The sequence below is a fragment of the Anastrepha ludens genome, chromosome 5, assembly GCF_028408465.1.
Source record: "Anastrepha ludens isolate Willacy chromosome 5, idAnaLude1.1, whole genome shotgun sequence".
NCBI classification, from domain to species: domain Eukaryota; kingdom Metazoa; phylum Arthropoda; class Insecta; order Diptera; family Tephritidae; genus Anastrepha; species Anastrepha ludens.
Genome location: NC_071501.1, coordinates 80,104,338 through 80,126,633, shown reverse-complemented (window position 1 = coordinate 80,126,633; position 22,296 = coordinate 80,104,338).

Here is a 22,296-nt window from a genome sequence, read left to right as displayed (position 1 = left end):
CTGCCATGAAAAAGCTCCTCATAAAAAATATATGCTGTGCAGAGTCGGCTTGAAACTGTAGGTCCCCCCATTTGTGGAACAACATCAAGACGCACACCACAAAAAGGAGGAGGAGCTCGGCTAAACACTTAGAAAGGGTGTACGTGCCAATTATATATATATATATGGCGAGGAATGTCCTGCTGCCGCAGAAAGAAAGAATATTGCTTATAGGGCCACGCTGCGATCGGGCGCAACACGAGCCATGTGGGATTGCTACCGGGAGCTGAAGAAGCGAGAGACCGAAAAACGTGCGGAACAACGCCCGAAAGTTCTACAAGAAAGTTTGGCGGCGTACAGAAGGTTTTAAGACCGAGGCGTTTTCCTGTAAGAACAAAGACGGCGATCTGGTGACTGATATCCAGAGCGTGCTTGGATTATAGAGGGAAACTTGTTAAATAGTGACAGCTGCGCATATCACAGAGAATGTGAGGATCCAGATACCCCAATCGTTGACGTTGGGACTGTCGTTCCGCTACCCGACACTGACGAGGTGAGAATAGCGATATCACGGCTAAAGAACAACAAAGCCGCGGGCGCCACCGAACTGCCGGCTGAGCTATTCAAATATGGCGGCGAGAAGCTGGTAAGGTGCACGCATCAGCTCCTATGCAAAATATGGTCGGATGAAAGCATCCCTGCCGATTGGAATTTAAGTGTGCTCTGCCCAATCCATAAGAAGGGCGATCCTGCAATTTGTGCCAATTACCGCGGGATTAGTCTTCTAAATATTGCCTATAAGGTTCTAGCGAGCGTATTGTGTGAAAACCAGAAGCTCACCATCAACCAAATGATTGGACCTTATCAGTGTGGCTTTAGACCTGGAAAGTCCACCATCAACCAGATATTCACAATACGCCAAGTCTTGGAAAAGACCCATGAAAGAAGATTCGATACACATCATATTTTCCTTGACTTGCTATGACAGTACGAAAAGGAGATATCTATATGCCGCGATGTCTGAGTTTAGTATTTTCGCAAACACAATACGGCTATGCAAGATGACGTTCCTCAACACCAGCAGCGCCGTCAGAATTAGGAAGGACCTCTCCGAGCCGTTTGATACCAAACAAGGTTTCAGACAGGGTGACTCGCTGTCGTGTGACTTCTTTAACCTGATGTTGGAGAGCATCGTACGAGCCGCAGAACTTAATCACTCAGGCACAATTTTTTATAAGAGGGTATAATTGTTGGCGCATGCTGATGATATCGACATCATCGACTTTAACAACTTCGCTGTTAGTTCTGCTTTTTCCAAACTTGAAAAAGAAGCAAAGCGAATGGGTTTAGTGGTGAACGAGAACAAAACGTAGTAATTCCTGTCTTCAAACAAACAGTCGGCGCACTCGCGTATCGGCACCCACGTCACTGATGACAGTTATAATTTCGAGACTTATATAAATACTTCGTATCTTTCGGAACCAGCATTAACACCGATAACAATGTCAGCCTCCAACGTGCTATGCCAACAAGTGCTATTTCGGACTAAGTAGGCAACTGAACAGTAGAGTTCTCTCTCGACGAACAAAACTAACACTTTATAAGGCTCTCATCATGCCGGTCCTATTGTATGGCGCACAAGCTTGCCCTTTGGTCTTTGGACCTTTGCACGTTGACAACGGCGAGTATCGTAGGCGATGGTACGATGAGGTGTATGAGCTTTACGACGGCATAGACGTAGCACAGCGAATAAAGATCCAGCGGCTACGTAGGCTGGGTCATGTGGTCGGAATGGAAACAGGCTCTGAAAGTATTCGAATCAAATCCATTGCCGAAAAGTTATATACGCAAACTTTTGCGCCTGGTTTCAATAAAGTGCTGCACGAGATTACCCAATATTTTCTTTTCATTTTGTTTTTTGAGAGCTGAACAAACTAACCGCCCGCTTTAGCTCTAGATAACAAATACAGGGTGCAAATTAGACATCTTACATCACCTTTAATTATTGTTTCATGAAAGGTAAACTTAATACTTTACACTCTTAATTTTTTTATCAGTATCTCGATCACCGGGATGCATTGGTACGTCTATAGATGAGTCTTAAAATTTCTTGTATAAAACAAAATCAACTATTTTGCACACAAATTTATTACTTTACTACGAGGGGTGCCTTTTATATGTCGGGATTAGAGAACAAAAACAAATTTTAATCATTGAAAATCACTTTATTGTTTTTCAAAATATTGGTACCGTTCTTTTCAATGATGAACTAGTATGATTTCTTCTCTAAAATGCCAATATCTGAACTAGAGTATTTCCATACTAGATACTATAGTTTGGTTTTTCTAGCAGGGTCTTTACATAAGTGCATATATGCTATGCAACATTATAAACATACATACTAAATTTCCCTCGCACCCACCTTCCACCTCTTGTGTTGGCTGGCTCTTCAATTGTGTAATGGGTGCAAGTGCATGAGTACTTAATGCACTGCCGTTTATGAATCAATAGGTATCTTACTTTGCCTTTGCCATATCAGCTAGGATGCACGGTAGTCGATTGTATTGGTGTGTGAGCAAACTGGTTTCATGTAATGAAGTCCTATAGACAACGCTTGCACAACTAAAAATGCACTCAAAAGCACTTGAAGGCTTCCTGGATGATAAGAGACGTTCTTTTATTGGCAATCGCTTTTGAATCCTACAATCGGTGATATGGGTGGCATGACTCATTGTCGCCGCTGAAGTCTTGGGAGTTAAGTGTAATATGTATGTATGTAAGTGAGTGAATGTTGCATAGTCTGTAAAGTGCTTCATATAGTAGAGAATCACAAATTTACTGCATGTAAATGAATTATTGATGTCGGTTGGGCTACAATTTTCCACACACGCGGGTCCTCTTTCTGATATTTGTCTACAAATAGTTGAGCTAATAAAAGTATATATTTGAGAGTTTCCAACAAAGCAACTTTACGTGGTAGTCAAATTCCGCAATGATTTTGCTCCATCTTGATTTTGTGCCACTGTTGGTTAAAGTTTCAATTTAATTTTTTTTTTTTTTGCAGAAAATTAAATATAAATATTGTAAATTGAACGAAATATTATAAAATATTTATTTTCTCTCTCCTTGGATCCCAATTACAACTGCGTAAGCAAATTTTTGGTAGAACATTTGCATTAACCCCTAGCTTCTATTTGAATAGGCACTTTTTCATCCTTTTTTAATAGAAATTTCATGATCATTTTTCTAAAGAAATTTAAAAAGTTTTACAGAATTTTAAGCTGAAAATTTGACTCTAAATCGCCATAGTTTAAAAACTCTTACGGATGAAAAAAGTTATATTATATAAAACCTGAGAGCGAGTTTGAACATTGGAAAACTAAGTTTGTCGCAACCCGAAAGCGCTCTCGTTGTATAGCAAGAACAGTAGCGATTTCTGCTTTTTTCTCATAGTTCAAGAGCTTATGCGAGCGGACAAATACGTCACCATCCTCGAAGAAGGGCTCTAAGAAAATGCTAATCAATGGATGTGTCGGACATTGCCTTACAGCAAAACAATAATGCGAAACACACCGCTAAAATTACAAATGCTTGGCTGCGAGACAACCGCATTACATTTCTTGATTGATCACACCAAAGTGCATTCAAGTCAAAAGACCTACATACATTCTGTCAAAAAAGTACCGGGCATTGCTCAATAAAACGCAAAATAATTGTTTAATCAACAAAATTTATTTTGTCGCCTTCAAAATAGAATCCATTTGAAGCAAAACACATATGCCAACGATTAGTCCAGTCAACAAAGCACCTTTTAAACGCGTTTGAAGAGATCGTCTTCAGCTCCTTCAGCGAATTCTCCTTGCAGGCCTCTATCAACTGACTGTGGCGTCCGCGGAGTGGCAATTTAAGTTTTAGGAAAAGAAAAAACTCACAGGGTGAATACGGTGGTTGTTCGATGATATTTGTCCGGCTTTTACTCAAAAAAGTGTTCACAATATGAGCTTTGTGAGACGGTGCGTTATCATGGTTCAATATCCATGAGTTTTCTTTTCACAAATTGGGACGTTTCCTACGCTCATTCTCGCTCAAACGTCGCACAACTTCCAAATAATATTCTTTATTTACCGTAGAACCTTTTGGAACGAATTCCGAGTGACAACACCAGGATAACCAAAGAAAACGAGTAGCATGAGTTTCACTTTTGGCCGACTTTGTCGTGAATTTTTTGGGTTTCGGCTCATGTGGATAGCGCCAGCAAAATGGAATCATTAGGTGACATATCAGAGCTGGAAGGTTGGATGAAGCATTATTTCGATCTTTTGAATGCTCAAAAACTCGCTTGTGTGAGCCGATACGTAAGATCTCGCATTGTTTTAGTGAAGGATAACTGTCCGAAAACTTCTTGCAAAAAATGATTGTGAACCACTCAGAACTGACCAAGTTTCTCTAGTATTTAGTGCAGATTTCGTAGTATTTCCAGATTTCCTGATGTAACAGGTGTCCATTTAGTTTGTGGTGTCTCTTCTACGAACAACTTCTGGTGTATTAAAATCATCTTAGAACACCCGTACGGTAGATGAGCTAGAGCTCATATGAGCAAATCCAAAGGGTTCGTCACCTGGTACGATGTCACAGACGTGTTTTGAACTACCGCGGCTCAATTTCTTCAACATTTCTTTATACCAATCGACACAAGTTCTTTAGTGATGTAAGTTTCAGAATTCATTAATTGGACAATTTTCGAATATTGCAAATCTGTTCAAATGAAGTTTTGAGGAAATATTTTTTCAGTAACTTTCGTGTGAAATATTGGAATATTTTACTTTAAATATTGAATCAAATGATATTCCTGATCTGAACCCTTCACTGCCGTGGTGCTGTCTGTATCCTATTATACAAGGTGGCGCAAAATTGATCATCGACTTTTTTTTTAATAACTTTATTACTAAATCCAAATCCAATTTTTTGAACTGAACAGTAAGGGAAAACCTGTGAAAAGAGCAGGTAAACAGATAAGCAATTTCGATTTTTTTTCAGTAGTTATGCATATTTCTAAAATCGCTACCAAACTACTCATTTCTTCCTAAGTACACAACATGAAATTACGAGGCTTAACAAAGTAGTGGAATTTTCTTCTATAATAAACACATTTCTTCCGCTACCTCTAAGCACAGCGTCTTATCGATACTCCAAATCAAATAGCCAAGTCGACAGCGCACGAATCAGCGAAGCATCATAAAAGATAAGTAAATATTGTAAACAACCAACCAGCAACCGTCTGCCAACAAATGCCAACCACCAGCCGCTGTGGGCCGTGCGGTAAGAAGATATAAAATTTAAATTATTTGATTGATTGCAAGATTAAGTGTTATAAATTTACTGAAAAAAGTCATTGAATCTACTGAACTCGTGGTGGGAAATCAACGTAAGCCAAGGTGACAGTACTTAGAAAAGTTTTACTTTGGCTGCCAAAATCTTCAGAGCTTAAGGACTTTTTTGATAAGATGGCAGCAATGCGAAAATATAGGGAAATACATGCTTTCTTTAGCGTTATTTTGAATACCTTTATTTCGTTTTTTGCAGTATATTGCCGTAGAGTTGAGTTATTGTTGTTACTGTTGTTTATGTTCTCACTCAAATTCGACTAAGTTCGTTGAACATGTGGAAAGTGTTCATTGAGGTAATGCAATGCCTGGATCAAAAAATGTGCTTGTTTCGAAAAGCTTGAATCTGAAAGAGATAGAAGGGCTTAGACTAAGATGTTTTTTTTTTTTTTTGTTTTTGTATGCGGGGCATATATTTTATCTTATAAATGTTGTTATTATCTGGAATAAGCCTTATAACATCATTGAAATTTTCTTTGCGCAAGCGGGACTAAATTTTTCGAACTTTCTGACTGGTGGTCCAAAAATCTGAAAGATGACCTGTACTAAAAATGGTTCCGGATGCGTAAAGGCGTTTTCCAGCTCGTCGACGATACAACTTTCTTCGATCGCCCAGTGTAAAGGTACTCACTGTACGTTTTACTACCCGAAATTGAAGGGCATCAAGGCACATCTTACCAAATTTGGGTCTAAATTTTTCAGTGACGTGAGCTATGTTGGTCGTTCGGCTATCAGAAAAGATATACCCTCGTATATGTATGCACCTAAATTGAGATTTATGCTGGTGCAGCTCAAAATGACAAGCACCGTTTCCTGAAACATGGTACAGTCGGCTTTCGTTAATTCAAACCTGCGATATTTCGAACCTCTCGTTAATTCAAAGTTACATCAGTTCACGTTCCCCTACGAAATCTCTTTATATTTCGAATTATATACATACATTTTTATGCACTTCGTCATTCGAACTCTTATAGTCAAACACTCGTCAATTCAAATTTGCAAAAATTCTTGGAGTGTTAATAAGAACTTTGAATTTTGGAACTCCCCTGAAAATACGTTTACTGTGCGCGGTTGTGTGTTACGCATAAAACATAGGCACATTTTGACGAACGCTTCCGCACGAATCGCTTCGTTGGCATACAGATTAAAAATTTGTACTAAATATGAGTCCTAAAAAATATAAATGTTTGGCGATTGCTGAAAAGAAGAAATTAATTGTAAAAGTAGAAGGAGGTGAGAAGAAAAGCAATGTTCCAAAAGAATTTAAGATTCCTCTAAGTACCCTCTCAACCATAATAAAGAACAAGGCGAAAGTTATTGCTGCTCAAACTGCTGGAGCACGGAAAATAACAACTAAAGATGAATTTTCTCGTCTGGAAGAAAGTCTGGTCATTTAGACAGTGTAGAGGATGATCAATGGTACCAGTAGTTGACATCAGCGGTGTGAGTTTTTCTGACTATGTGCAAGTGTATGAAGATGTTGCTGCCTCAGGATCACTAACCAATGGTGAAATTTTCTCTGCAACAGATACGAATGAAAAGAGCAACAATGCAGATGAAGACGATACATCAGAACCTTTGGCAAAGGTGTCAATTAATGTAGCAAGAGCCTCATTCGATAACTTACAAAGCTTTAGTCTACAAAAGGAAACTGATGAAACAGCATATCAGGCACTTTTTCTCCTTAAAAAAATTATTGAAAAATCTGAGCAGCAGCACTGTGCTTCGAAGCAAACACGTATAAATGAATCCTTTTCAAAGATTAATTAATTCACATTATGTTAAATGAAAACACTTGATATATATGTAGGAAATGACGGACATGACGAACAGACATAATAGGAGACAGAGCGCACAGTGTATGACCGGACTAATACGGACAACAATGTAACGCAACAAAAAGACCGAGATTACCATACCGCGAACATACCCACCGAAGACGTTCACGATACGGACGACATGACAGATAGAACATTGTGAACTAAACCGTCATCAAGCGAGGAACGCACAGGAACAAATTGTCTAAGTTAAAGTAGTCAAGAAATTGTCTAAATTAAAGTAAGAACAAATTGTTTAACTCGGAATCCTACATATACATATATCATTTTATTTTAATTTACTCTATTTGAATCTAATTTTCTTTCTTTATATTTAATTTTTTATTAAATTATACATTTTCCTTTTATTAGATTTTTTGTTTTGTATTATTTTTAATTATTTTAAAAGTTTTGTTTTATTTTATTGTAACTTATTTCAGTTTCAAGTTTTTTTTTTATTTAATTACATTTTTTTTTTTTTTTTGTCATAAAATAATAATATTAAGTCAGTCCATATGTTCATGCGTTTGTCCTTGGAGCCAAAATACGCTTCGATATCCCTTTTTATAGTTTCTTTTGAGGAGTAGTTCTTGTTACTCGTATGGGATTGAAGTCCACGGAAAAGATGATAATCACAAGGTGCAATATCCGGAGAGTATGAGGGATGCGGCATTAGCTCCCATCCGAGCTCGTTCAGCCTGCCTAATGTTTGCCTTGCGTCTATTCACTAAAGACGGTCGAGTGCCTCATTCAGGTTTGATAGCTGATGGGAATAATAATCAGCAGTGATCGTCTGGTTTGATTCCAGAAGTTCATAATAAATAATACCGGCCATATCCCACCAAATAGACAGGAGAATCTTCTTGGGGTGAAGGCCATCTCTAGGGGTCGGTTCTGGTGTTTCACCTTTATCTAACCATTGGCGTTTACGAACAGGATTATTGTAAAGGACCCATTTTTCATCACCAGTAACGATACGGTTCAAAAAACTTTCATTTTCAAGCCGTTACAGCAGCTGAGAACACACCTTCACTCTCTGCTGAAGGTTGGCGACGGAAAGTCTATGCGGAACCCATTTTCCCAGCTTTGAAACCTTTCCTAACTGAACCAGGTGCCTGAGAACTGTTCCATGCGATGAATTTAACCTCTGAGCTATCATATCGACTGTCAAATTTGGCTCAGCTTCCACGAGTTCGAGCAAGGCGTCGGAGTTAAAGACTTCAGGACGGCCAGCGCGTGGGGCATCCTCCGCGTCGCGGTTACCACTTCGGAATTTTGAAAACCACTTTTGCGCAGTCCTTACACTCACGGTATCCTCTCCGTGAACAGTGTTTATTTCTGCAGCAGCAGTTGTTGCATTTTTACCGCTTTTATAAAAAAATACAAAATATGCCTCTTATACGCGTTCGAAGATTCCATTTTATTTTTTAACAACACGTGCTTCTATCAGCGATTAAAATCACTCGTTGAGTGCACTATATATCAAAGAAAATATAAATAGTTCCGTTATATTCCGCGAATAATTTTTTGTATGCAAAAATCGTAAAAGTGAAAATATGGACTTAACTGGCACGAACTTATGGACTGACCTGATATTTTAAAAATTTATTTTATTAATTTTTTTTTAATTTTTTTTATTAATTAAAAATCTTAAATTTCTTGTTTCATTATACCACATTTTAATATGTTTTATTTTAATGTGCCTTGATTTATTTCATTGTATTTAATTTGTAATTAAAAATAGTAAAGTTAATTAAAAAAAAAATATTTTCTTGTACTTTTTCCAGTTCTATTTTTTGTTCTTTATTGGTTTTATTTTTTCATATTTTATTGTGCATTATTTTTAATTGGTTTTACTTAGTGTTATTAAACACATTTATTTAATTTTATTTTATTTTAATTTCATTATATTTTATTCTTAGTCGTCTGTGCTATTTTCAGTTAGCTTTACAAATAATTAATAGGACTATGAATAAGTTCGTGCGGTTTTTTTTCGAAATTTGAAACTTTATTGACGTAAAATGGTTACAAATTTAATATTCAAAATATTGTCCATCGCTTACTACTACTTTTTCCCATCTTTCTGGCAATTCACGGATTCCCTTTGTGAAAAATTCGGTCGGTTTTGCCGCAATCCACGAATCGATCCATTTTTTGACTTCATCGTAATTACGGAAGTGCTGGTCAGCCAGGCCATGTTGCATCGATCGGAAGAGATAGTAATCGGATGGCGCAAGGTCTGGACTATACGGCGGGTGGGGTAGGACATCCCATTTGAGCGTTTCTAAGTATGTTTTGACCACTTGTGCAACATGTGGCCGAGCATTGTCATGTTGCAAAATAACTTTGTCGTGTCTATCGGCGTATTGCGGCCGTTTTTCTCGCAGTGCTCGGCTCAAACGCATCAATTGTCGTCGGTAGACATCCCCCGTAATCGTTTCATTCGGTTTCAGTAGCTCATAATACACAACACCCAGCTGGTCCCACCAGATACACAGCATAACCTTCAGGCCATGAATATTCTGCGCCGACGTCGATGTTGAAGCATGGCCAGGGTATCCATACGTTGCCCGACGTTTTGGATTGTCGTAATGGACCCACTTTTCATCGCCAGTCACAATTCGATGCAAAAAACCCTTTCTTTTGTGCCGTTGAAGCAGTTGTTCGCATGCCATAAAACGGCGTTCAACGTCTCTTGGCTTCAATTCATACGGCACCCAATGGCCTACCTTTCGGATCATTCCCATGGCTTTTAAACGTTTGGAAATGGTTGATTGATCAACTCCCAAAGTTTTTGCAACCTCTTCTTGCGTTTGAGCCGGATCTTGATCGAGCAATTCCTCCAATTCGGTATCCATGAACTTTGGCGGCGCACCCTCGCGTTCTTCGTCTTCCAAGCCAAAATCACCACTTTTAAAGCGTGCAAACCACTTCTGGCACGTTCGCTCAGATAGAGCATGCTCACCATAAACTTCCACCAAGATACGATGACTTTCGGCTGCTTTTTTCTTCATATTAAAATAATGAAGAAGAATTCCCCGCAAAAACACATTATTTGGCACGAAATTCGACATTTTCAAGTGTGGTAAAAATATTGTTGTTTACGCTTCAAATAAAAAACTTATACTGACGTTTGTGCCTTACGACAGTAGCTCTCCAATGAATGTTTGGAAATGTGGATCGATGGAATAATAATCAAGTTACGCCATCTGTTGTAAAACCGCACGAACTTATAAATAGACCTATTATTTTATTTTAATATATTTTATTTTACTTTATTTCAATTAAATTTTCTTTCATTTTACTTAATTTTTTTTAATTTTTAATTTATTTTTTATTAAGTTTTAAATATTTGCATAAAGTTATTACACTTTATTGTACTATTTTCAGCTCTTTTTTGTTCCTTGACTTTATTTTGGTTTCATCTTTTTTTTAATATTTTTCATATTATTTGTAATTATTAAAAATAAAATATTTTATTTCATATTTTTTTTACTGTACTTACTTCTTTCTGTACTTGGTTGGTTGGTTTAAGGGTGACCCCGCATCGGAGTGCCACATAGACCGCAAGTTGGGCCCGTTGTGTTGCCCTAGACCTCATTATATTATATGATTTCCCCACCTCACCGAGATTTTTGTTATAGATTTTGGTCCAATATATTAATTCGTTTCCAGAATTTAATGAGAGATTCGATTTTCAGGTTCGAGAGTACTGAAAGATTGTCAATTGTTGGAGAGCAAGAGAATATCGAGTCGACTTCTGACTAGGCCGGGACAACTGCACAGCAAATGCCTGCTCGATACTTCCTCATCTTCGTCCTCGCAGTATCTGCACAGGTCGTTTTGAGGAACCCCGAGCCAACGTGCGTGAGTGCCCAAAAGGCAGTGGCCGGTGATAAGAGATATTATATGTCTTAGTTCGTGTTTCGATAGACTTATAAGGGTTTTTGTCTGTTTCAGATTTTAGGATGGCCAGATTTGTCTGGTCGTAACGCAAGTAGTTTCTACTCGCCACCTCCGATCAGCAATGCTGTGAAATTCTCGATCAATGATCATTTTACATGTTGAGAGCGGAATTTGGATTGTGGGTAAGTTACTAACATTTGATTGCGCAGCTACAGCTCTTGCGAGCTCATCAGCTTTGCAGTTACCTTCGAATCCACTGTGACCCGGTATCCAGATAACTGGGACAGAATTGTGAACACTTATCTCGTTAAGAGATAAGAGACAGGATCGAACCACATCTGAGTGGGTATAAGAGGAGCTGAGTGCTCGAACGGCCGCTTGACTGTCAGTGAAAAAGCGGATATCCTCTAGTAATATTCTCTTTTCTAAGATAGTTTTCGCAGCATACCAGATAGCGCATACTTCCGCTTGGAATACACTAAAGTAGTCAGGTAATCTAAATGATAGATTGATGTGAGGGGAATTGGAAAAAATTCCAAATCCGAACTTTACCGTCTTGTTTTGAACCATCTGTATATATTATGTAATCAGAGGGCCATCGATTTCGGTAAGATTTGTCTTCCATTCTTCCCTGGTTGGGAGTGAACAAGAGAATAGCAAGGGTGGTGATGGAAGACTTACATGATAGTCTATGTCGGAAGAGATAACAGTGTTCCCGTTCAGTATGGCCGAATGGCCAAGATACTTTTCCCATTTCGATATGGCATTCATGCGTGTCGCTGCTTTCGCTGCAATCGCTTTGCCAGCCATATCGATAGGGAACAAGTGAAGCAACGTATTTAGAGCCTTAGTAGGTGTTGTACTTAGGCATCCTGTTATCAGGAGGCAGGCTGTTCTTTGGAACAAGATCTTTCTTATAAGTATTGGCCCATGTTTCTTGTGATCCTTCATATTTTGACAAACCATTATTTCCCTGGGTATCAAATTGCTTCAGAGGCACGAATATTTTCAGAGTTAATAGATATTTTTTTGTGAAAAGTGAGCGGACTCATTAACTGCATGAGACGCTTTCAAAAGAATTGAGCTGAAATACCGCATGGTCGGTATAAAATATCAGTAGCCAAACAATGGGTATGTCAAAATTGATAGTATAGCCATATTGTACGAGTATTGATCTTATCAATATGGCATCTCCAATCAAATGTTCGTCGTGCCAACGAAAAAAACACAGTAAAACTAAAGGTAATGATACGAAAAAAGCGTTTCAAATTTCAAATCAAAATAGTACATACACATACATGCAGAGATGCATACATACATACATAGGTATCATGTCACACTCACACATGAATCCACGATATAATACATTTTGCGATAAATGTTTGTAGATAAGCAAATGCAATCATACCTAAATATGTGTGTATGTATGTATGTATGTGTGTATGCGGTTGTGTGTGTATTCATTTATAATACAATATTTAATGTTGTTGTTGTTATTTTTTATTGCATTTGTACATTTGCTGTTTGTTTACCGCAATGCCTATCGCGGCTGTGCATCGCTGTAGTACGCCGGCGGCGGCAGCGGTGGCACTACCAGCAGTAGCTGTAATAATATTTGAAACAGTAACAACAGCCGCAAATAAAACAATAAATGCAACAACAGCAGCAGCCAGCAATAATGTAATAACACAAAGCCGTACACAGCAAATAAAGTAAAGGAAAAACTGAGTCACTATCAGCGCCAGGATCTTATCCACGGCAACAATCTAAGCGACCGACGACGCTGCCTTTGCCGCTGACGCCACTGCCGCTGTTGTTGCCGTCATTGCCCGCCTTGCTTGCTGATTTTGGGCTGTCGATAATGCGATGTACTTGTATGAGTATTTATCTGCACATACACGTGCGTGTATGTATGTATGTGTTTTTGTTCGACGGCGGTGGTGGTGGAGGTTGCTGCGCATGTGGCATGCCATGCAGCAATGCCGCCTGAATGTATTTGCTCATATACGTATGTTTGTATGTGTGCGAGTTCGTATCATTGCCTTCCGTTTGCTGCTGTTGTTGCAGTTGTTGCACGCGCGTAGGTGTGGGCCAAACTTAAATACTACCTAGTTGTTGTTGTATTATGTTCCGATGCTCGCTTATCGCTCGCTCAGTTTCAGTTCGCTTGCAGTTTTTAATGTTGTGGCATATTTTATTTCATTCCTTATCGCACAAAGATCATTTTTAATGTTTTTCTTTACACAGCACAATTGCAGAACGAGCAAACAAACGAAACAATGACACAGTCGAAACTCACTTGAATATGTTTGTTTGCATGGAAATGTACTCAGGCCGTTAGTAACATAGATAAACACTGGCCTACATACATCAATGTCTGGCATCTAAGCTCAAACAGTAGCGAATTGAAAAGGGAAAACCAATTTGGGCCGAACACAGACAAAATGTTATGGTGATAAAAGATGAACACTCGATCACTCCGAAACTTTACACAACCGTTTCGTGAAATGCTGTCGCAGTACTCAAACAATTCGATAGGAATTTTCTCTTTCAAAAACGGCTTAACCACTCGGAGCTAGTCCAGCTATCATATGAGATATGAGAGATCATGGTTGTACCACGCTAATGGTTGAAAATCAGATCAAAAGGAAGTTAGAGTGTACCCACAGAAGCTTTCGCTCAGCCTTAGCATTCTGATGCGAGTCGACTTCACAGCAGAAAAAGCAGCTGCACTACATTTTTCTCACGATCTCTCCTTTAACGCTGCTATTCAGGCATAAAATAATTAGACTCTTTCGAAATCTCTTCGAGTACAGCGATTGAATGCAAAAAAGGCGTAATTGGGCTGACCATCAATATACGAGGGTTGTTTGAAAAGTACGTGCATATTCCTAGAAATGGCACTACTGGCACATATCCAGGTTATGTTTAGTTAGTAGCATCTCTTGAAAGTGCACACACCAAGTTTCAACCAGATCGATTTACTTTTTTATCTACGGCATTCCTTTGAATCGAGGAAGTTGAGTGATTTTTCCTTCCCATCACCACAACGCACCAGATCACGTCTCAGCAGTCGCGGCCACAAAATTAATGCAAATAGGGTTCCAACTCCTTTTACATCCCTGTAACTCTCATCCATGCAACCTCTTCTAACGCACAACTCTATTAACCCCACACCTCCCTTAAGCGGACATTTCTTTCTATACCAAATCTTATGTCAGCTACCGTCTGTTGAGTAAACACCTCTATTGGACGGACAAAAACTGACTGACAGTGAGTGTCCACCAAAGGGAATTTCCACTGTAATTAGTCTTAAAAGCAGCATAGCATATGCCGGGTATTTGATAACTCCAGATAAATGTGCAGCAGATAAACTGATAAGAAAACTGATTTCAATATCCCTGATACTGCGGCTGTACCGCTATCAAGTTACAAGGTATGGCTTATAACGAAATTCCGTAAGCAGGCAAACATAATTGAATGCAGAACATGCTAGTAAAGTCATGATGAAAAGAATTTAGAAAGAGAGACCAATACCAAACCGTTAACGGACTCTCTGCCAATTTGAAGGAATCGGCTGATTTGCTGACGTAACAGAGGAAAAATGTTGTTCAGGAAAGCATAAACATGTCGGTGACATAAAAAAATCAACGCAGCCAGTGCTCATCTTACTTTGTTGCCGTCTGATAAACGACTGACTGGATGAGCGTAAGATTACCGTAAGTGTGAAATGTGCGAAGTTACCGCCACTAGTTTGCTTCGGATGGCCAAACCTTGTAATCTTTCATACTTCTAGTGAAATAGAATATATTCTCAATAAGAGAATATATACTAGCATCTACTTGGGACCCTCACTCTTTCGTCATGTGTCTTTTATTATTACTGATCGCTGCATAATGGCGCCGTTTATAAGCAGAACGAATTTGGTAGCAAACGATTGAGTTGCAATGGCGAGGAAACCAAAAACTTAGATGATTATATCCACCCTTGCAATGCTTAATACTTGCTTGATTGTCTGGTAAGCCTGTGTACGACGAATATTCATGATTTTCTATTTTCAATAAAAATTAAACAGCATAATCTCATCACCAATACAGTTATCGCAAAGGGTTTATTACCAGAACAGGGCTTTTTACCAGCCAGCTAATTTACAGTAATGCAACCTAATCTAATATCTACTCCACAGCCAGCCAAATACGGAACGCTCCGAAGCAGGAGTGAAGAGGAAGTTCTCAAGAGCATCGCATGGAAGCCTTTACGGATCTGGTCTCTTTGTTAACTGATTGATGTTTATTTCTTTTTCATTCCTCTATGAATTGTAAATAAATAAAACAATCGCAAAACACTTCGTCTATATTATTTCTGGATGACTTAAGGAGTACTTTTTTAAAACGTCGCAGCTAAATAGAGGAGCTCACACGGAGTCTTTACGTGTTATCTGTTAATAGAAGAGTTCACAAGGAGTCTTTACTTGTTAGATGAGTGAGATTTCTGGGACGCCGAAATAGGCACATTTCTTTCATATTCTTTCTTTATATTCTAAGAAGTCCCTTTTCTACGCCGGATCCTTTGAAAGTCTTACCGGAGTCTATCTAGGAGGGTTAGCACAACGCACAGGGAATCCTAATTGTTTACCTTGGACTCCGTTGAATGGCTGAGTCAAGTGATAATCTTTGAAATCAAACAAATATATGTACTGACATACCCAAATATAAAGTTTTCAAGACGCAACTATTTCACTCATTAAAATATTCTCCAAATATGATTTCTTTAATTTAAAATATATGTAAATATTTATATATATTTTTAACGCCTTAAGTAAGACGACTTTTGAATTCGATGTTTTACTAAGAAGAGGTCACCCCCATGAGAAAGCTAAGTGCCATGAAGTGAGTTTTTTGATTAGACGAGAATTACCGTAATCCACTCTCTTAGCTACTCTGCAATGCAGTTTACTTTAACGCCACAGAAGCGTTGTTTTATAGTTCACAGCATTTTACAATTTATGATACCATAGAATTTTGATTGTCCTTTCGGAGTCACCGTCGATAGCCCAAATGAATTTCCAAACTTTTAATGGGAAAGAGAATAATCAGGATGCACGAAGATCCTCATAAAACAATCCGCTACCTAATTCTAAAGGACTGGGACCTTAATGGCATCTTAGTAAATTCATTACTGAAGCATGTTGGGCCGGCAACTAGAGGTCTTAGTTAATTTTTCGATTTACAGAGTAGACCTAAAATTAAAGGTCCAGGGTTAAAGAAATTAATAAATACTTCAGTAAAAGTAAGGCAAACAATGGCAGATATCGCGGCACCACTACTCGATATTCAATGAATTAAGAAATCAGTAATTGTTCTAACGGCTTTTTATGGATGACGACCGAACGATGACTAAACTATGGTTTTGTTAACCATTTCATGTTACTGATGAAATTAATCAGGTAACCACCTGGGCGGCCTACTTTTTCAGAAGGTTTAGTAAAGCAGCGAGAGCCAAGATATCTACATCTTAACACGGTAAAGCAGCATAGCTAAGGAGAAGATGCTGAGATGATTCATGGCATGCATACTTTATGAACAAAAGGCGCCCACAAAGTTCGAGAGCTGAAGCTTTATTAACCTTGGAAGCTCTCTCGAGCGTCTGCGAGTTAGACGTGGACAGAGCGATCTTGCCGAGCTTATACCCTTTGAACAAACAGTATCGGGAGGGTGATGTTGACTGTTTTCTTCGGGCCAGACAGTCAATAAAGAATATTATTTATCCATTTTGAAGCGTTTGAGAGATGCTATCCATCGCAAACGACGGGAAATGTGGCAAAAAATTCTTAGATTTTGCGTGATGATAATTCGCCATCGCACCGAGACCAAATTGTGCTGGATTATTTGACCAAACACCAAGTAAATGCCATCGTGCAAGCACCGTATTCACCTGATATGGCCCCATGTGATTTCTTTTTGTTTCCCAAGTTCAAGTTACCACTTCGTGAAAGGAGATTTCAGTCGACAGAGGAGATCAAAGAGAATGCGATGAAGGAGCTGAAGGCCATCCCTTCGTCGACCTACCAGGGATACATGGAGGACTGGGTTAAACGTTGGCATATGTGTGTTGCTTCAGACGGGTCATATTTTGAAGGAGATAAAATAAATTTGCCTGAAATGAACTCTGTTTTGTTTTATTAAACATTCCTAGTGCCTTCTAATCATCGGGTAAGTTTGTAGTATTGCTGAGTTAATGCGAAGTCCACCTTTCCAAGAGTAGACCACAGATAGTCAAGGGGATCCTAATACTTTAATTATGATAGGAAATCACCTCACAGCTCCCTGTATAACTGGCTCATCTGCCCTGCAGTATCCTGAAACTACATCCTGAGCCTCTCTGTATGATCTAGGCATAGACGGTGGCAGTTCGAGATTCACAGGTGACACACACAGCATTGTGTGAAGTGCTACTTCAAAGCGCCCCACTAACTCCGATAAGGGCAAACCTTTGGACTCACTTCAGCTTCTTAACCGACCTCGCCCTCTTCTAATAGTGTCACCAGACAACGACTCCATACAACCGAATTGGCTCTATGATCGTATTTCAAAAGTTATTCAAAAACAAAATTGGGTGATTAATTTTGCGCCACCTTGTATATAATTAGTATATATATATTTATACTGAATGTAAAAGTATCAGCTTTATCGTAGACTTTATGTGAACAATGCATTTCCCCTAGCAACAAAACAAAAGTAAAGTTGGAAGATAAGAAATAAAAATCGGTTTACATTTTTCATGCGGCATTATTAAACAGCCAAGTCAAACTTGAAATCAATATTGCATGTGCATATACATACTTATATACTTACATACACACATAGTTATAAGTATCATAGTTTTAATTCAATTTATGATCTTCGACCGATATTTTATCACATCCATGCAGATCAGGCGATAAGCACTAAACAAAAACAAAAGCGGCTGAAAAGTAAGCGAGCACAGAGTCCATTGCCATTATTTTATGTGGTTCAATGAGCTTGCCTCCGCTCTAATCCGCCCCTGTAGCAACGACTTACGGCTTATCAATGCAAAACAGATACGAATATAGGATGATGTGTTTATCGCATAAGTGGCAAAACAACACCCACCAGCAAAGCACAGCACATCAACCAGTCAGCCAGTCAACCAGTCAACCAGCCAGCAGGCCAACGAGCCAGCGAGCTATGTAGCTCGAAAGCCCCTTGGTGACTTGATAGTGAGCTTGGCAGTTGAACTATACATTAACACACATACATGTCCACTAAAGTATAAATGTGTGTGTGTATGCTGCTGCACGAGAAGTGGCGTTGGTGATGGTGAATACGAATAACAACCCTAAATGAAAATTTCCCAATGAATCTAATTAAAAGTCAACAATGAATGAAAACAATAACAACAACGGCAATGCTGATAGTGGGAGAAAAGTTTATCGGAGCAAACAGCAAAAAATGGATATGAAAGTTGTATGTATGAGTTTGGTTATTGGACGAGGCCAAAGGGAAATTGATAGTAGTGACTTTGATAGTATTGCGTGCAGCCCTGGTGCTGATGGTGGTAGGAATGATGGATTGCACAGTAGCTAAGACGGCGCATGCGCAACACACAACAGCTGATTGTTAAGGCAAATCCACACAAACAAATATATGTAAATGTCAATTGGCATAAACTAATACATCTACACGAATATTTGTCTACGATAGTCAGAGAAAACACTCATCGGAGAGAGTGAGTGGCTGTTGGACAAAGAGACACACGAATGAAGAGTTCAAACAAAATTCGGAGAATAGTTGAGCAAAAATGTGAAAATCGAGCGTCACAAAAAAATGAAAGCTACTCAAGTGCAAATGAATATTAGTGCAAGAGTGCACGTGTGTGTGTGTGTTTGTGTGCGCGATGTGGCCGCCAAGATAGTGACGTTATTATTATAATGCCAAGAAAATGCAAACAGCGATAAGAGTGTTCGTTGTGGCGGACAAGCGAACGTAGAGCAACATTAAAATTGATCAGAGAAATTTGATAAGCGGCCCCAGCTAGGTAGATCCAAGGCAACAAACATAGCAACCGAACAAGCGTTCAGTGCAGGATAATATAAAGGGGCCACATGTGTGAGTCCGCAAGAGATGTCGTGGAGGGGAAGGGAAGGGCGACCAGAGGAAGTGGTGTAAAGCGGCAATGAGCGCGCACTATCTTCCCGCTCACGCGTTCACTCACCGCGTTCACTCTTCCACTGTTCACTTGCTACCCACAATCAAGACGGCTGATTTGTTGGCTGACTGGCCAGTCAGTCGGCTGGCTGATCGACCGTCCGACACAGGCAGATAGATAGATAAACATCCGTCTACGGTGGCAGCAGCAACAGCAACAGCAGCAGCCGCTGCACCATCAGCGCCAGCGATGTGTACACTGACTCGCTCGCCGTTCGCCGTTCGTCGTACATTCATAGCAGCATTCGCTTTGACTGGCTGGCTGGTTGGTTGGTTGGTTGTGGCATTGTGTATAGCGTCAGATACAGATACAATTATATGAAACGCCTTATCGCCGCACAATAATCAGAATTCCATTAGCTGTAGACGCGCTATCGCACAAAAGCATCGCTCATCGTCTCAACTTGCCACAGACACACAGCCACCACACAAGCGAAAATCTACAGATACAAAGTACACAGCACACAACTCATTTCGACTGTATTTGGTTTTGTTTTATTTAGTTCGGTTTGGTTATGGTTTTTCGTTTGGGTCACAGTTCGACACAAAATGTTGCGATTGGCATTGTACCTACACTTATGGACATACCATATGTACATACATATATACATATATATGTAGTGACGATTCATTCTAGTATGGGTATGCAACATATTCGTAAAATTATTTGAGTAACTCCGTAGGTATGTCCATTTGTAGCTGCCAAATAAGCCGAAAGGTACAGTGTTTTGTTTTGGGTGAGGACTAATTACAATTATTTGAATGGACTAAAGAAAACAACGGTGAATTTGTTTTTGCTTTGGTTTGCGGGCAATTTTTAAAAAGTGGAATTTCGGATCGGGCCAACAAAATATAAATTGTTTTAAAAATTTTCAAAAAATTATACCAAGTTTTTTGAACTATTTATGAAATACCATTTTTCATATCTTCTCAATTTTCCGTATTTACCAAAATCGAAAATTTAGAGCAGCACTACATTTTTTTTATAAACGGCAAAAAATGCACGAAATTTAATTAAATCTAAAGTTTTAGAAATAATTTCAGTTTGGATCTAACATTTTTTTTTAAATTCTGAAATTATAAAAAAATCAGGGAACTTAATTTTTTTCTCTTGGATAAACGCCAGAAACTAAATGTAATTTAAAAAAAAAAAATTGGTAGATCCAAAAAAAATTCTGAAATTATGAAATACCAATTTTTATATCTTCTCAATGCTCAGCATTTACCAAAAAATAAAATTTATAGAAGCACTAAATTTTTTTTAATAAGCCGCAAAAACTACAAAGAATTTGAAAGCAAACGTTTTATAAATAAATTCATAATTTAAGAAATTTTTTTGGCTCTACCAAATTTTGAAGTTACTTATGAAGTACCAATTTTTACCAAAAACGAATATTTATCCAGGCAGTACTTTTTTTTTATAAACGGCAAAAACTTAAAAAAAATTAAAAATGAACATTTTATAAATAATTTTTTTTCGTCTACCAAAATTTATGAAATGCAAATTTTCAAATTCTTCACATTTTTGGACTTTTAACAAAATAAAAAAACATTTATACGAAAACTTAATTTGTTTTCTTTTGAATGAACACCAAAAATAGACGAAATTTCCAAATTAACGTTTCACAAATGATTTCATAATTTCAGAAATTTTTTCGATTTACCGTAATTTTTTTTTAATTCTGAAATTATTTATGAAATGCCAATTTTCAAACTCTTAACAATTTTCTGCATTTGGGAAAGAAGAAAATTGATAGAGGGAATATGTTTTTTCTTTTAATAAATGCCAAAATTTACTTGAAATTTGAAAATTAAAATTTTATAAATAATTTCATAAGCTCAGAGATTTTTTGAATCTACATTTTTTTAAATTTTAAAATCCTCTGAAAGTATTGTATAAATTAAAATAAGTATAAAATAAATAAAGGGTCTTTCAAAAGAAGGGCCTAGATGCCAGTAGTGAATAATAGTGCCTAGACGGCATCTTTCTTTTATGTCATCTTTGGCATTTGTCAAATAAACAGATGCAGAATTTTACATGATACAACAACAACGCGTTAAAATTATTGCATTATGAAAATGGTCGATCTTTAAGAACAACACATAGCAAAAATGCGTAATTTTTTTTTGGTGGAAATAAACGTCCGAATGAAGTTTTGTCGAGGATAGAAAAAGGATTGGCAGACCAAAAACTGGACGTCCTGTTGAGAATATGCCTGCCGATAAATCGATATCCAAGCGTTCTCAACAATTAGGCTTTCAGGAATCGACCGTTTGACTTATTTTACCTGTCTGCTCATGGTGAGCATCTAAAAATGTAATTTTTCACATAGGCCTATCAGGAGTCGTATTTTGAATAAATTTAGTGGAACCTAAAAGAATCTAAATGTCTACATGTTTTATTTTAAAACAACATCTCAGCGCGCCTCTTGAAATACCCTTTACATTCAAATGTCACAGAAATATTGAATTTTAATAACTCCTACCTAAAAAGTGTGATTCTACGGAAGATTTTTGGACCTTTGAACATTGGCGACGGCGAGTATCGTAGGCATGGCGCAGAGAGTAAAGATCCAGCGACTTCATTGGAAAGTTCATGTGTCCAAGTGGCGCCGTTTATATATATATATATATATATATAATTGGCGCGTACACCCTTTTTGGGTGTTTGGCCGAGCTTCTCTTCCTATTTGTGGTGTACGTCTTGATATTGTTCCCTCACCTACAGTTTTAAGCCGACTCCGAACGGCAAATATTTTTATGAGGAGCTTTTTCATGGCAGAAATACACTCGGAGGTTTGCCATTGCCTGCCGAGGGGCGACCGCTATTAGAAAAATATTTAATTTAAATGTCGCATAAGAAAGTTTTTTTTTTTAATTTTCTCCCTGTTTCCTGAATTTTGAAACTCCTATGCCATCTTGCACATCTCGTTTTACGTTAGTGAGTCTGAAAACACTCAAAAGCCGTAGGTCTACTTTATC